Consider the following 15,210-nt stretch of genomic DNA (forward strand, 5'->3'; position numbering starts at 1 on the left):
TTATTTATTATTATAGAGCTCTGCTCAGCCTATAGACATGACATTATCTATTATTATACAGCTCTGCTCAGCCTATAAACATGATCTATTATTATACAGCTCTGCTCAGCCTATAAACATGACATTATCTATTATTATAGAGCTCTGCTCAGCCTAAAATACGACATTATGTAGCCTGGCAGGTAGGAGCCAGTAACCGAAAGGTTGCTGGATCAAATCCCCGAGCTGACAAGGTAAAAACGCTGTCATTCTGCCCCTGAGCAAGGAAGTTAACCCACTGTTCCCTGGCTGCCGATGACGTGGATGTCTATTAAGGCAGCCCCCCGCACCTCTCTGATTCAGAGGGGTTGGGTTAAATACGGGACACACATTTCAGTTGAATCCATTCAGTTGACTAGGTATCCCCCTTTCCCTATTGTAGAGCTCTGCTCAGCCTATAAACATGTGAGAAAGATTAGATTTTATGTTCTACATTATTATTATTATTAGGGCAGCCACCAAGTTTTTATTAAATTATGTAATGTTCTGAAAACTGACTTCAGGTTTTTGAGGAATCTAGCCTCACAGGAAGACAGTTTTATTTTATGGAGGTTTAATTCAGTTCTCTGTTTAATATTGAACTAAATACTCTGTCTTTGGTAGGAGAGGGACCAGACTCTCACTCTGACAGCGGGGAGACTCCTTCAAGGGAACCAGACCCAGAGACGCCCAAACCAGCGAGACAACACCACTGTTCCCAGTGTGAAAAGAGTTTTAAGTGGTTAAGGAACCTGAAAGTACATGAGAGAACGCATACAGGAGAAAACCCTTACGAATGCTCCCACTGTGGAAAGAGTTTTACCAAGTTAGGGAACCTAAAAGAGCATGAGAGGACACACACAAGAGAAAAGAGTTTCCAATGTTCCCAGTGTGGAAAGAGGTTTACCCAGTTACGGTACCTGAAACAACATGAAGAAATACACACAGAAGATAGGAAGACCTACCACTGCTCTCAGTGTGGAAAGATATTTACTGGGTTAGGGAACCTGAAAATACATATGAGAAGACACTCTGGAGAGAAGCCGTACCACTGTTCCCACTGTGTAAAGAGTTTTACTCAGTTAGGGAGCCTGAAACCACATGAGAGGGGACACACTGGAGAGAAGCCTTATCACTGTTCCCACTGTGGAAGGAATTTTAGGTGGTATGCGAGCCTGAAGGAGCATGAGAGAATACACACAGGAGAAAAGCCTTACCACTGTTCCAATTGTGAAAAGAGTTTTACCCATCGAGGGAGCCTGAAAGCGCATGAGAGAATACACTCAGGAGAAAAGCCTTACAAATGTTCCCGATGTGAAAAGAGTTTTACCCGGTTAGGGAGCTTGAAAAAGCATGAGAGAACACACACAGGAGAAAAGCCTTTCCAACATACTAATACACAGGAGGAGAAGACATACCACTGCTCTCATTGTGAAAAGACATTTTCCCAGTCAGAGGACCTGAAATCACACGAGAGAATAGAGAGGCTGTGTTCTGACTTATGTTTTTGATTGAGAAATTGTGTTTTTGTTCATTCTACATTAAATAATATTGTATGAATGAAATCATACTGAAAAATACGTCTACATGTTTTTCCCAGCTCAAGACATGATCATGTCGAAAATCGGATTAAAAGAGTAAAAAAAAATGTTTTGATTATGAACTTAAGATTGATTGAATGCAAGTGTAAACCCCTAAATGTTGTTCACTATATCATTGGGATATTTCAAACATGTTAATTATAAAATAGATTGATATTAGTATTTCTTCATTCAGATTGTCATTGTAAATGCGTATTGGTTCTCAATTGACATATCTGATTAAATAAATGTGAAATAAAGTAAATGCCATATTATTTTTGGGAAGTCTATTTGGTTCTATGTTGGGACTATAAGAATATTTTGAAGATAAATATACAAGGCAGAGTACGAGAGAGACAGAGGACGAGAGGTCAGTACAGTACTAACAACCAATGGAAATAGTGTTTTTTCCTGTAATAGGGAGTTATTGATCAGTGGTTCAGCAACATGGGAGGATGTAGATGTACACTACCGTTCAACAGTTTGGGGTCACTTAGAAATAACCTTGTTTTTAAAAGAAAGCCATTTTTTGTCCATTAAAATAACATCAAATTGATCTGAAATACAGTGTAGACATTGTTAATGTTGTAAATGACTATTGTAGCTGGAAACAGATGATTATTAATGGAATATCTACATAGGCGTACAGAGGCCCATTATCAGTGACCATCACTCCTGTGTTCCAATGGCACGTTGTGTTAGTTAATCCAAGTTTATCATTTTAAAAGGCTAATTGATCATTAGAAAACCCTTTTGCAATTATGTTAGCACAGCTGAAAACTGTTGTTATGATTAAAGAAGCAATAAAACTGGTCTGCTTTAGACTAGTTGAGTATCTGGAGCATCAATGTAACCTCTCAAATTCATAGACAGGTGTCGCGTCTATTTTTACCCAAAAGTAGTTTTTTACCTGGAGACTGTAGTGCTACTTTCTCAAAATGAACATAAATGCTGTAGGGGGAGGGTTCTGGTGTTTTACCAGGAGACTGGGGCCGATCCCCATTTAGGAATGTATGTCTTGCTTACTCACACTCTGCATGTGTTGATACCTGGCTGAAAACCCTCACAGTTGTTGGCCAACAGATTTTGTCATGGAGTTTTCATTCAATAGGGTTTAGAGTACATTTCATCTTAAGCCATTCTTTTAAATACGGTAATACCTTTAATTAGAATGTTGTGCCTTTAAATACCTTTTCATTCTCATTTTGTTGACGGACTCAATAGAATACACGGAGTCAGAAACTAGGGATCAATTCAAGAAAGTCATCATTCGTCTCTGTTTCAACACCAACTGGTAGATTTAAAAATACTCTGATCTTGTAGATTATTTAGGTACATTTTAGGGTTAGGAAAGTATGTATGAATCATAAAAACAATAGTCCTATAAATCTACCCTAATTCTTACTAATCATGGAAGTTTGATGACAACGGCCCAATCCTACATTTACATAAGTGTTCAGACCCTTAACTCAGTACTTTGTTGAAACACCTTTGGCAGCGATTACAGCCTTGAGTCTTCTTGGGTATGACACTAGAAGCTTGGCACAACTGTATTTGGGGAGTTTCTCCCATTCTTCTCTGCAGATCCTCTCAAGCTCTGTCAGGTTGGATGGGGAGCATCGCTGCACAACTATTTTCAGGTCTCTCCAGAGATGTTTGATCGGGTTCAAGTCCGGGGACTGGCTGGACCACTCAAGGACAACAGTGCAATAATATGTAACAACTTCACAACAAATACACACATCTAAAGTAAAGGAATGGAATTAAGAATATATAAATATTTGGACGAGCAACGTCAGAGTGGCATAGACTAAAATACAGTAGAATAGTATAGAATACAGTATATACATATGAGATGAGTAATACATAGACAGATACAGTAGAATAGGATAGAATACAGTATATACATATGAGATGAGTAATACATAGACTAAGATACAGTAGAATAGGATAGAATACAGTATATACATATGTGATGAGTAATACATAGACAGATACAGCAGAATAGGATAGAACCTAGTCTGTTCATTATATACATCTACATGATGTATTGTTACACCATGTAGGAGCAGTATAGACCTAGTCTGTTCATTATATACTTCTACATGATGTATTGTTACACCATGTAGGAGCAGTATAGACCTAGTCTGTTCATTATATACATCTACATGATGTATTGTTACACCATGTAGGAGCAGTATAGACCTAGTCTGTTCATTATATACATCTACATGATGTATTGTTACACCATGTAGGAGCAGTATAGACCTAGTCTGTTCATTATATACATCTACATGATGTATTGTTACACCAACACAAAAAAAGGAAATTATATTATTTTATACTAATACAATTGCTCAGAGAAAGAGATTTAGTTTAAAATGTAATTCTCAAAAGGTTGGGGTCTGAATTATTGCCACCCATGTTTTCAATACTCCAGCACCCTCCCCTAGGGAGGAAAACGACACTGAAATGTTTAATGAGATTAGAGAACACATTGGGTGGGATCTTAGACCCTTCCTCCATACAGAATCTCTCCATGTCCTTGATTTATTTAGTCTGCGCTTGTGGACTGCCCTGTTCAATTCAAACCACAGGTTTTCAATGGAGTTCAAGTCCGAAGACTGAGATGGCCATTAAAAATGTTGATTTTTGTGCCCAATTAACCATTTCTTTGTGGATGTTGATGTGTCTTGCTGGAAGATCCACTTATGGCCAAGTTTCAGCCTCCTAGCAGAGAGGTAACCAGGTTTTGGGCTAAAATATCCTGGTAGTGGGTAAAGTTTATTTATTTATTTCATACAGTAATTTTTGCTCATCATTATCAAGGGTACCAATAACTAGGTGCTTATTTTGATATCTAGTTATTTGACTGAATCAGAAATACAGATGTGGAGTAGATGTAGAGTTTGTTTTAAATTCTCATAAAAAATCTGAACTAATCAAACACTTGTTGCTCTTTGTACTTGTTGATATAATATTCATATTTAATGGAGAGAAAAAAAACGTTTCCCTAAACTGCTTTATAATATTATAATTCAATGAAGAATAAAAATAGTTTTCCCTCCTCAACTGCGTTTCCTCCCTCCAGACAGCAGATGGCGATATGTGTCTTTCAGGCGATGTTTCTAGTGTGACGTATAATCTAGTGGACGGAACGCTTCTTCAACAAATGCAGCCACCTCGGTAGCTCGCTAGCCAACAAAGTCTGAACATTCAAGTTCTTTAGACACTTTCCTGGTTTAACTGTAACTGTGATTTAAACATACTTATGTGTAAACAACTAGCTACCCCATTTAATTTAATATTTACGTTGCAACTATCTGGCTGGTTAAGTTAGCACTAGCCTAGCTAGCTAACATCCCCGACCATGCGCTCACTAAGCTACTCTCCTCCTGATAAAGAGGAGGTCTGCTGGACGGAGAAAGAAGCTCTGGGGCTGAACGTTGTCGTGAAAGAGGAGAAGGAAGAGGAGAATGTCACAGTAAAACAAGAAGTAGAGGGTGAGGCTGTTACCGTGAAAGAAGAAGAGAAAGACGTTTCAGTGAAAGAAGAGGAAGACGCGTTCAGAGTGAAAGAGGAGGAGGATGTTACTGTGAAAGAAGAGGAAGTGAAAGAAAATGAAGACGTTTTTGGAATGAAGGATGAAGAGGGGGAGATTACTGTCACATTAGAGGAGGACGAAGAAGAGAAGACTGGAGGACTGATTAACACCAGTAAATACAGTGAGTACTATCTAATAAAACAGGGACATTGATCTGATTAACACCAGTAAATACAGTGAGTACTATCTAATAAAACAGGGGCATTGATCTGATTAACACCAGTAAATACAGTGAGTACTATCTAATAAAACAGGGACATTGATCTGATTAACACAAGTAAATACAGTGAGTACTATCTAATAAAACAGGGACATTGATCTGATTAACACCAGTAAATACAGTGAGTACTATCTAATAAAACAGGGACATTGATCTGATTAACACCAGTAAATACAGTGAGTACTATCTTATAAAACAGGGACATTGATCTGATTAACACCAGTAAATACAGTGAGTACTATCTAATAAAACAGGAACATTGATCTGATTAACACCAGTAAATACAGTGAGTACTATCTAATAAAACAGGGACATTGATCTGATTAACACCAGTAAATACAGTGAGTACTATCTAATAAAACAGGGACATTGATCTGGTTAACACCAGTAAATACAGTGAGTACTATCTAATAAAACAGGGACATTGATCTGATTAACACCAGTAAATACAGTGAGTACTATCTAATAAAACAGGGACATTGATCTGATTAACACCAGTAAATACAGTGAGTACTATCTAATAAAACAGGGACATTGATCTGATTAACACCAGTAAATACAGTGAGTACTATCTTATAAAACAGGGACATTGATCTGATTAACACCAGTAAATACAGTGAGTACTATCTAATAAAACAGGGACATTGATCTGATTAACACAAGTAAATACAGTGAGTACTATCTAATAAAACAGGGACATTGATCTGATTAACACCAGTAAATACAGTGAGTACTATCTAATAAAACAGGGACATTGATCTGATTAACACCAGTAAATACAGTGAGTACTATCTAATAAAACAGGGACATTGATCTGATTAACACCAGTAAATACAGTGAGTACTATCTTATATAACAGGGACACAAACTCTGCAGTTGTTGAACTAATGTGTGATTTTTAAAAGGGCATTCTACACTCAAATATGTTTTTGTACTGTATGAATTGTCCATGAAGTCCTCCAGGGATTTTTTAACTTTTCCTGTTGAAAAGTGATATATAAATACAGTAAATTATAAACACACTAAAGGGAAACAAATAAATGTTTTGAGCAAAATAGTGTTTTTTTAACAACTGCAAACTAGAAGGAGTGAGTGATGTCATAGTAAGGCCTCCAAGGAGTTGGCTTGATGGGAAGTCGTGATGTCATCCAATAGGAGACTGATCTTCATGTGAATATTCATTATTCTTTTTAAAATCCTTCCTGTTCTGTCAAGTTGGTTGTTGATCATTGCTAGAAAGCCATTTTCAAGTCTTGCCATAGACTTTCAAGACGATTTAAGTCCGAACTGTAACTAGGCCACTCAGGAACATTCAATGTCATCTTGGTAAGCTCCTCCAGTGTAGATTTGGCCTTGTGGTTTAGGTTATTGTCCTGTTAGGACAGTTTTTTGTATTCAGATCTCTGAAATGCTCTCTACCTACGTAACATTTAGTGTCTCCTTATGTTACGCTGGGGAAACAGTTTTCATGGGCACAGAAATCCTAAATCATTTCAGAGTTTGCTAAATCCAATGGTTCTAACCCGAGTCACCTTAACTTTATTGACAACACCCAAATGGATACTGTCATTAATGCGGTTCTTCAATAATTACACATAATACTTAATACTGTAGCTGTTTAGTTACAGTCACATGTTCAACTATCATCAGCTGATCCAGGAAATCATTTTCTGAATGACAGTCACATGACAAACATCACGACATGCAACAACAACCAAAGTGCCTCTTCATTCATTACTCTGGTAAAGACAGTTATGCTGTGCTCCACGTTGGATCCAACATCCCTAACAAATTGATGTTTATAGTGTCTTATTGTCTGCTTGATTTACAGTGGGGTCTCGTTAGTCTGTCTGGACACAGAGATACTTAGCTCATAATGTGTAGAGAACTGTTCCTTGATGGATAGGCTATTGTACAACACACAGAGCTATTTTCCTTCATTCAGGACATTTAGAATGACAACACATTACAGAATAGCCTAGTGGGATTATTCACAAAATTATCTGGTGATCAGGTTATGAAATGTCATGACAAAGACATTTTAATTTCCATGTTTCACCTGAAATATTAAATGATTTATAGTCCTACGTCTATGTTGTTGTTAGATAAAGTTATGGGTCCCGTAGGCGGGGGAGTAGGGTCCTCAGTGGTCTAGGTTGTTAGGTGAAGTTATGGGTCCTACAGTAGGTCTATGTTATTGTTAGGTGAAGTTATGGGTCCTACAGTAGGTCTAAGTTATTGTTAGGTGAAGTTATGGGTCCTACAGTAGGTCTATGTTGTTAGGTGAAGTTATGGGTCCTACAGTAGGTCTATGTTGTTGTTAGGTGAAGTTATGGGTCCTACAGTAGGTCTATGTTGTTGTTAGGTGAAGTTATGGGTCCTACAGTAGGTCTATGTTATTGTTAGGTGAAGTTATGGATCCTACAGTAGGTCTATGTTATTGTTAGGCAAAGTTATGGGTTCTACAGTAGGTCTATGTTATTGTTAGGTGAAGTTATGGGTCCTACAGTAGGTCTATGTTGTTAGGTGAAGTTATGGGTCCTACAGTAGGTCTATGTTGTTGTTAGAAGTTATGGGTCCTACAGTAGGTCTATGTTGTTATTAGGTGAAGTTATGGGTCCTACAGTAGGTCTATGTTATTGTTAGGTGAAGTTATGGGTCCTACAGTAGGTCTATGTTATTGTTAGGTGAAGTTATGTTAAACACTTAGTGGACAAACCCTCATTGTCAGGCTGATGGCAAAGCTAGCCAAATAGCATTTGAAGTGTTAAGTATAAAGCAGTTGATTTGCAACAATAACACAAACATTATTTTTTTACATTTTAGTCATTTAGCAGACGCTCTTATCTAGAGCGACTTAAAGTAGTGAATGCATACATTTCATACATTTTTTTATTTTTGTACTGGCCTTCAGTGGGAATCGAACCCACAACCCTGGCGTTGCAAACACCATGCTCTACCAACTGAGCCACAGGGAAGACTATTATATTATATTAAACAGGACATTCAAACGAGCGTTACAGTTATAATCCAAAGTAGTGTGAAATGCACTCATAAGCAACCTGTAAATGGAGGCTGTTTTTGCTGTCAGCCTCTGAGAACTCCCCTGAGTTTTCCCCCACGGTGGTGAATTAGTAAATAGACACAGAGCTTAATGTGAGTTTCCTTGAGTAGCATCCTGATATGCGCTGTAATATTCAGAATACATTGTGAAAACGAAAATCTTTGCTCACCATTTTTTGCTCCAGGCAGATATACTACATCCATAACTAGTGGTTTCCTCATTACCAGATATACTACATCCATAACTAGTGGTTTCCTCATTACCAGATATACTACATCCATAACTAGTGGTTTCCTCATTACCAGATATACTACATCCATAACTAGTGGTTTCCTCATTACCAGATATACTACATCCATAACTAGTGGTTTCCTCATTACCAGATATACTACATCCATAACTAGTGGTTTCCTCATTACCAGATATACTACATCCATAACTAGTGGTTTCCTCATTACCAGATATACTACATCCATAACTAGCGGTTTCCTCATTACCAGATATACTACATCCATAACTAGTGGTTTCCTCATTACCAGATATACTACATCCATAACTAGTGGTTTCCTCATTACCAGATATACTACATCCATAACTAGTGGTTTCCTCATTACCAGATATACTACATCCATAACTAGTGATTTCCTCATTACCAGATATACTACATCCATAACTAGTGGTTTCCTCATGACCAGATATACTACATCCATAACTAGTGGTTTCCTCATGACCAGATATACTACATTCATAACTAGTGGTTTCCTCATTACCAGATATACTACATCCATAACTAGTGGTTTCCTCATTACCAGATATACTACATCCATAACTAGTGGTTTCCTCATTACCAGATATACTACATCCATAACTAGTGGTTTCCTCATTACCAGATATACTACATCCATAACTAGTGGTTTCCTCATTAGCAGATATACTACATCCATAACTAGTGGTTTCCTCATTACCAGATATACTACATCCATAACTAGTGGTTTCCTCATTACCAGATATACTACATCCATAACTAGTGGTTTCCTCATTACCAGATATACTACATCATTACCAGATATACTACATCCATAACTAGTGGTTTCCTCATTACCAGATATACTACATCCATAACTAGTGGTTTCCTCATTACCAGATATACTACATCCATAACTAGTGGTTTCCTCATTAGCAGATATACTACATCCATAACTAGTGGTTTCCTCATTACCAGATATACTACATCCATAACTAGTGGTTTCCTCATTACCAGATATACTACATCCATAACTAGTGGTTTCCTCATTACCAGATATACTACATCCATAACTAGCGGTTTCCTCATTACCAGATATACTACATCCATAACTAGTGGTTTCCTCATTACTAGATATACTACATCCATAACTAGTGGTTTCCTCATTACCAGATATACTACATCCATAACTAGTGGTTTCCTCATTACCAGATATACTACATCCATAACTAGTGGTTTCCTCATTACCAGATATACTACATCCATAACTAGTGGTTTCCTCATTACCAGATATACTACATCCATAACTAGTGGTTTCCTCATTAGCAGGGAGGTGTTTCTGTCGTAATTTCGTGCCGCAATTTTATTAAACACAGAAAGGGGCCTATATTGGAGACCAGACGTCGTCTGGCACACTGCTTAGAGTTTCAACAACTTTACTAACTTACTTCTAGCCTACAATCATCGATTTCACTACTAATGTGAAAACAAGACAAAATATGACTATTCTTGCTCATTTTAAGACAAATGTCAAGTAATCATTACATTCATTACAGATGTCAATTGTTGTCCAACATCATGGCTCCGCTGTTGGCATCACCTTTTACAGTGGATTACCGCTGTTGTGGGCCTTTAACCATCTGTCTGACTTTGTTGTTCACACAGGAGAGAGACGGGACTATCGTGGATCCTCTGGGGCGCCTCAACAACCTCTTGATGCTGAAGAGGCAGAGAAGAGTCTCTCCACATCAGAACACCTCAAGAAACACCTGCAGACATCCACAGGGAAGAGAACTCACTGCTGCTCTGACTGTGGGAAGAGATTCACCTCATCAGGCATTAAAATTCATCAGAAAATCCACACAGGAGAGAAACGTTATTGCTGTGATCAATGTGGGAAGCGTTTTTGTCAATCTGGACAGCTGACAGTGCACCAGAGAACACACACAGGAGAGAAACCTTATAGCTGTCATCAATGTGGGAAGAGTTTTACTACATCTTGCCATCTGACACGACACCAGAGAATACACACTGGAGAGAAATATTATAGCTGTGATCAATGTGGGAAGAGTTTTATAACATCTGGCTCTCTGACTGTACACCAGAGAACACACACAGGAGAGAAACCTTATAGCTGTGGTCAATGTGGGAAGAGATTCACCGATAAAAGACATCTGAACAAACATCAGAAAATACATGAAGGAGTTATTTCATGATATCAATGAATTAATGTCACAATGTAGAATGTTTTAACATTGTAGAAGGAGTATTTTAATAGTGTCACAATGTAGAATGTTTAACATTGTAGTAGGAGTATTTTAATGATGTCACAATGTAGAACCCTAAACGTTTGTCCCCTGTTCTATTGATTTCAACATGATATGGATATTAGCCTCAGGGGGAAAATCCAGGCTCTGAAATGGAAGAGTTACTATTTATGTGATTTAACAAAAAGTGACTAACACAAAAAGAGTTGTGTTACACTTACCACGTTGGTGACGCACTTCAATCAAAATGTATCTGGCTGTTTTCTACAAATTGTCCTCTAACCAGGGATGTACACATTATTCCCAGATTCTGTGTGGTTTTTGAGCTGTTAGTTTTAACAGGACGTGCAACCTCATCTCCCTCCTCTCGCACAAATGATTTCAACATGATATCGATGAGTTATGACAAATAAGTGTTGTGTTCCTTTGTTTAGCGACCCCTAAATTTAAATGCATCACTCCAAAATGTAGCTGACTGTCTTCTGCAGGTTGTCCTCTAACCAGTGAGGTAAAATATATCTCCATTTCCATGTGTTTTTTGTTTTGTTGTGTTAGTTTCAAGAGCAGATTCAACCTGATTTCCCCCCAAATGGATATAAGATTTGTGTTTTGCATTTAGGCAGTGCGTTGCCATGGATCAGAATTTATTTTGACTGCACGTTTTTCCGTATTGGAGATGAGTTTTGTTTGGGCTCGTTCCAAGGGGACGAGAGTTCTAGAAGCTAGTGAGTTTTAGGAAGAGGAGAGTTCTAGAAGCTAGTGAGTTTTAGGAAGACGAGAGTTCTAGAAGCTAGTGAGTTTTAGGAAGAGGAGAGTTCTAGAAGCTAGTGGGATTTAGGAAGACGAGAGTTCTAGAAGCTAGTGAGTTTTAGGATTCTATAGAAAGAAAAAGGAGAAACAAATAATACTATTGTATATTATTATTTAGAAATAAGGTTTTTTTTCTTGTTTTTAATTGTTGACATCCAGTAGACACCATGTTTATATTGGTGAAGGTGAAGCATTGTAGTTGATTATAATGTGAAATGGAAGTTGTTTTCTGTTGGTGGTGCTCAAACTTTTCCAACAAAAATATAGGATATATTTGTTGTCTTAAGGTGTTACAGGCTTTGGTTTTTCCATTTATGTTTTGAGGTTGGACTTTAGCACGTCTAGCTCGTTAGCACGTCTAGCTCGTTAGCACGTCTAGCTCGTTAGCCCGTCTAGCTGGTTAGCTCGTCTAGCTCGTTAGCCCGTCTAGCTCGTTAGCTCGTCTAGCTCGTTAGCCCGTCTAGCTCGTTAGCCCGTCTAGCTCGTTAGCACGTCTAGCTCGTTAGCCCGTCTAGCTCGTTAGCACGTAGGACGCACTGATTGGTGTCACCTCGTTAGTCAGTATGTGTTACACCTGTGCTGGCTTGTCCATCTCGTTAGTGGGAAGGTGTTTCACCTGAGCTGGTCCAGGTTCTATTTAAGAGTGTCTGGCCCAGTGCTCCAGTTGTCTTGATACATGTGGAGAGTCAACACCTTTAGTTGTTCCACCTTTTTGGTTTGCTTCCTGTCTTTAAGTTCGATGTGGATATGTCTTTTGTTTGCCTCTTCTTGGGCAGATTTAGTGGGTCTCATGGTGGGTGTCTTTTAGGTCCCAGTTGTTGTTACTAGTCAACTTTTAGTGGACACCCCCATAGTGTCTTTCAGAGCCCCTCCTAAAAAACAAGCTTATATTTTGGGTTGGATGTTGCATCCAATTAATATTTTAATCAATGGATTTTCCTTAGAATGCTAATCTGTCTTTCAGTTGTTAATCTTATGTTTGTTGTGGTAAATATTTCTGTTTATTTTCATTGTTTTATTTTTTTTCCTGTGAAGCATCCATGTCTGAAATGTGCTGTATAAATAAAGCTTGATTTGATTTGAACATATTGCAAAACTAATAAACCCAATGACTGACCAATCAACAAACTATTGGTCCACCTTAGTATGAAAAACTGTATCAATCCCACGTTTCCAGCCTGCTGAAGGCGTGGTGGAGTGGTAAACACCACCCCCGGCTCTACCAGGGGCTTGAGGTGGTCTCCCACAGCTCTGCTTATGTCATGTTCTGTGGCCTTGCTGTTCCATTTCTTGACTGCCCCTGCAACACAGAAACACATTTAGTCATATTATATATAACACTCAAAGTAATGGATATGGAGCATCTATGGCCTCAGTTACACCTGGCACCTACATGTGACTTCTGTCATCTGATCACTCCAAGCTGCATTAGGTTCAGATCTACCAGGATGGGCCTTTGACAAAGTCAGGCCACTGAATATGCATCAACAATGTAAAGAGATGGGGTGAATGAGTGGGGAAAGGTACATTCTACACAAATGACCTTCATAATATCAAAGAACAAATGTGTGTCTGAGGGGAAATTAACTTCATACAGCCAAAAGGGGTGAGAAATTACACCAATATCAGTGAACAATTTGCACTAATGTAAATAAACATGGATGATGGAACATATTCCCTTTTGCTGACGTGATGAACCGCTAAGGGGACATAAATATTTACCATCTAAACCATGTCTGACCTCTCACCTCTCTGGCTGTAGAAGTGGTCTTCCTAACCAGTCCCTCAACAGCTCTCTGACTGAGCTCCACCCTCACTGGGTCTTCAGAGGAGAGGAAGGCTGAGGAGGGATGGAAGGATGAATGGATCAGTCAGTCAATAAAGTGTAGAGCTGCTGTCTGACAAAATCACTATTTTAGTAGTTCATTAAAGTAAATAAGGCTTTATGACTGCTGAATACCAACTATCAATCATTTAGATCATGTATTTTCAGGTAGAGATACATCCTTGGGACGTCCCTAGCCAGTTGAAGTTGACATTTAAAATGGTTAAGGTAGGGGTTAAGGTTAGGGTTTAGGGTAGGGATGTCCCAAGGATCCCAGATAGCATTGACCATCGTGCATTATTCTGTCTCTTTTACATAGCAGGTGTAAAATAAACACAGACAAGACAAGTAGGCACGCAGTGCATTATGGTCATTGTAGTTTAAAAATAGCATCTAATTATGTAGGGTGACCATACGTCCTCTTTTTCCCGGACATGTCCTCTTTTTGGACCAAAAAAAATGCGTCCGGCCGGGATTTCTAAATCGCCCAAAATGTCCGGGATTCGGCTTTTGTTTCCTACAGTCGCCATTCGTTGTGTGCGTTTTGGGGGTTTTGCATTGCTTTGACCTTTTTCAAGCGCTCGTACTAAGACCGAAGCTATTGTTAACGCTGTGATAGCACCACATTCTGTCGACATAGCTCAGAAAGCACTAGAAGACATACCTTACTGTGGTTTTTCTACTGATGGGAGCAATCACGGTGCTGTGGAAATATTCCCTCTGCTTATTCAGTATTTTGATTGGAAGAATGGTGGCGTGCAAAGTAAATTAGTCGAAGTTAAAAACACTCCAAATGAGACAGCTGATACGATCGCGCAATACATCAAAGAAACACTGGAAAATAATGGGATTTTTTCCAAATATATTGCATTTACAGTAGGGTGACCATACGTCCTCTTTTTCCCGGACATGTCCTCTTTTTGGAAAACTAAAATTTGGTCACCCTAAATTATGCCAATCTGTATGTGGGGTTGTTAGAGAAGAATGTGATTGTCAGCCCTAACAATCCATTCTAGCAGCTCATCAGGCTCTGAAAAAGACTTCATTGATGACGTGTTCCATCTATTCCAGGGGACAGCAGAGGAACTTCATCGATTCCACTCCTTCATCAATACAAGCAGTGAACATCTGAAATTCACCCTCACCTTTGATAAGCATGAAACAAGTTACCCGATGGTTGGACAATACTTTTCTCGTTAATCATCTTAAATACTTAAACTGGAAATCAACCAATCCTCTATTGTTAACGCAGTGGAAAGGTCAAATGCTTTATTATCTACACATGTAAAGTGAGTGAGACGGAGAGAAATAAAATGGTTAGGTTATGGTAAAGTTTATAAAAGATCAAATAAAATATTTTTCCCAAAAATTGTTTTAAGTCCCAATGCAAAGTTACACCTCACTGTTCTATTTTTGGAGTTATTACATAAAACCAATAAGAATTCAGAAGAATGATAAAGGCAGGTGTGATGTAATATGGAAGACCGGTCTATTCCCTGTGATGTAAACAACAACAGAAAGAACTTCAAATTAAACCAATCGTTTAAACCAACGTTTTGGAAATACATAACGCTATCT

Source organism: Salmo salar, unplaced genomic scaffold (genome assembly GCF_965601325.2).
Source record: "Salmo salar unplaced genomic scaffold, fSalSal1 ptg000519l, whole genome shotgun sequence".
Taxonomy (NCBI): Eukaryota; Metazoa; Chordata; class Actinopteri; order Salmoniformes; family Salmonidae; genus Salmo; species Salmo salar.